Genomic DNA, 2,556 nt, shown 5'->3' with positions numbered 1-2,556 from the left:
CCCACCTGCTCTCCCCTCACTATTTTAAAACCTCTTCTCCTCTCAGCTCTTCATCACCTGCCGTCACTCCTCTCCTCAGCGTGACGATCAGTCTCGGGGTAATGAGGCAAATTGAAATTGTAACGTCACAAAAACCAATTTGAAACTGATTTCTGTGAAAACGACAAAACGATTGAAACTGACTCGAACTCAAAAAGACATAAATCTTTCTGTCAGGTTCTCGGCTGTCAACTAAGCTTCTAATTAAAATTCAACGAAGTCCGCCTGCAGAAGGACAGGCTGGCAGCTTGTCTCTGCAGGGGGAACCCATCAACCGGTGAACAGGTACGAGCAGAAGTCACCTGTTGCATAAATAATGTCCTTTTTAATTATTACTGTAAACGTGAGGAAGTAACATTTAGCAGCTGATCTTTGTTTTCAGCTTAAACAAAACCAGTGGAAACATGATGCTTTAAATCCTTCTGTTGGGCTCTTTATAGACTGGGACTGCAACGCTTTTTTCTGAATTCCTGGTTATCTTAGCTCCACAAGCCCCACCCCTTTTTTGAGGCGTGTCTCAGATCAACTCGTTTTGGTGCTGTCTCTTTAAATGCAAACGATGTTCTTCACACCTCGGACTGATGAGAAAATAAGCTGCTCGATCCATCCATCCATCCATCCATCCATCCATCCATCCATCCATCCACCAACCAACCAACTACCCATTCAACCAACCAACCATCCATCCAACCAACCATTCAACCAGCCATTGAACCAACCATCCATCCAACCAACCAACCATCCATCCATCCAACCAACCATTCAACCAGCCATTGAACCAACCATCCATCCAACCAACCATCCATCCAGCCATCCATCCATCCAACCTACAATCCAACCAACCAACAATCCATCAAACCAACCAACCAACCATCCATCCAGCCAGCCATCCACCCATCCAACCTACTACCTAACCAACCAACAATCCATTCAACCAACCAACCAACCAACCAACCAACCATCCATTCAACCAACCAACCATCGAACCAACCAACCAACCAACCATCGAAATAACCAACCAACCAATCAACCATCCATCCATCCATCCATCCATCCATCCATCCATCCATCCATCCATCCAACCAACCATTGATCCATCCATCCAATCAATCATCCATCCTGCAGCTGTGTCAAATGGAACAGAAAACAGGTGTAGCTGGGCGTAGCTGGATGACTGACAGAGGACTCACAAAATAACACAAAGCTGAAACCAAAGAATACAAACTAAACTCAAGGTAAACGTGAAAACAAAACAAGACAAACAAAACTAAAAAAACTAAAAATCAAAACCCGGATCAGGACGATTCAGGTCCAGGTGGTTTTAATAGTTTATTTTAATGTTTATTTCTTACATTTAGCTACATTTTGCTAATTTTTACTAAACGTTAATTTTACATGTTAAATGTTATATCTAAATGTTTAATCCTAAATCTAAATGTGTAAATCTAAATTTGAACATTTAAATGTAAATGTAATTAAATTGTAAGGTTTACACGGAACTCTTGCTGTCGGTGCTCGGCTCCTGTGATGTCATCATCCTGCGAAATAAACAAACACTAATGCTGCTAACGCTGCTACTGCTAACACTGCTAACGCTTCACTATAAGACGTCAAACAGGCAGTTGCAGCCCGAGTCCAAGTTGCACATCAAACAGTAACGATTCCTGTTGTTCTCATTGAACTCATTTTGAATTCAGATTTTAAATACCATMTTTAGCAAGATTACTAGCATTGACAGTGTTAGCAAAGTTAGCAACATTGGCAATGTTAGCAGTGTTAGCATCATTAGCAATTGCACTGAGACTCAGAAACTTCAATAGTGAAAACGTGTTCGTGACATTTTTGAACATTTTTTTTTTTTTTTACACTTGGTGCCCTGTCGGTCGGTTCTCCTCATTTCTTATCCTCCAGTGTTTAGTCTCAAGTTTTTGTTGCCACGTCAACATTTTTGTTGTATTCTAACACAAGTTAAGTTTAATTTTCTCGAGCTCCTTGTCAGTCTGGATTCTGGTCCTAACTTCTACAAACATTGACAGACCACCACTCTTGGGTCTGGATCTGGACCACCATTTCAGACCCCTCACCATTAAGGCCTAACAAGCTGCGCCTCTTAAATTTTAATACTGTAATCCAGATCAAATGTGTCCAGATTTGGTTTGTGAACCATTTGAAGACCCCMTTCTTCACCCATTTATCACAGAGAGAAACCGAGGCGGAGGTCCCCCTCCTGCCCCCCACCCCCACTGAGCTGACTCACCTCCAGGCCGGTCCTCTGGTACCATGCTGTCCGGCCTCGGTCTGTTCCCTCTGCAGTCCAGTGAGAAGAGGACAGGACTCAGTCCAGAACCGTTGGTCCTGTTGTGTCCCGGCTCTCGTCTCAGTAACAGTAAACCTTTTGTAACGGCGCCCTTTATGGAGCGTGGCGCTGGGGGGTGACCCTGCTGCCCGTGCTGTGTGTGTGTGTGTGTGTGTGTGTGTGTGTGTGTGTGTGTGTGTGTGTGTGTGTGTGTGTGTGTG

At 43.6% G+C, this 2,556-nt stretch overlaps 1 protein-coding gene across 1 annotated transcript in view; it reads right to left on the bottom strand.

Annotated features, from left to right (window-relative positions):
• Window positions 1-2,529, bottom strand: part of itgb6 (integrin, beta 6) — a 22,552-nt gene extending 20,023 nt beyond the window's left edge. The window contains exon 1 of the mRNA XM_014003007.1: window positions 2,297-2,529. The gene's annotated coding sequence lies outside the window, so the exon portion shown is untranslated. The remainder of the gene's footprint in view (window positions 1-2,296) is intronic.
• Window positions 2,530-2,556: the final 27 nt, after the last annotated feature.

The sequence above is a fragment of the Austrofundulus limnaeus genome, unplaced genomic scaffold (genome assembly GCF_001266775.1).
Source record: "Austrofundulus limnaeus strain Quisiro unplaced genomic scaffold, Austrofundulus_limnaeus-1.0 Scaffold16, whole genome shotgun sequence".
Taxonomy (NCBI): Eukaryota; Metazoa; Chordata; class Actinopteri; order Cyprinodontiformes; family Rivulidae; genus Austrofundulus; species Austrofundulus limnaeus.
The sequence above is the reverse complement of the archived record's forward strand: the minus strand, read 5'-3'. Positions and strand labels throughout refer to the sequence as shown.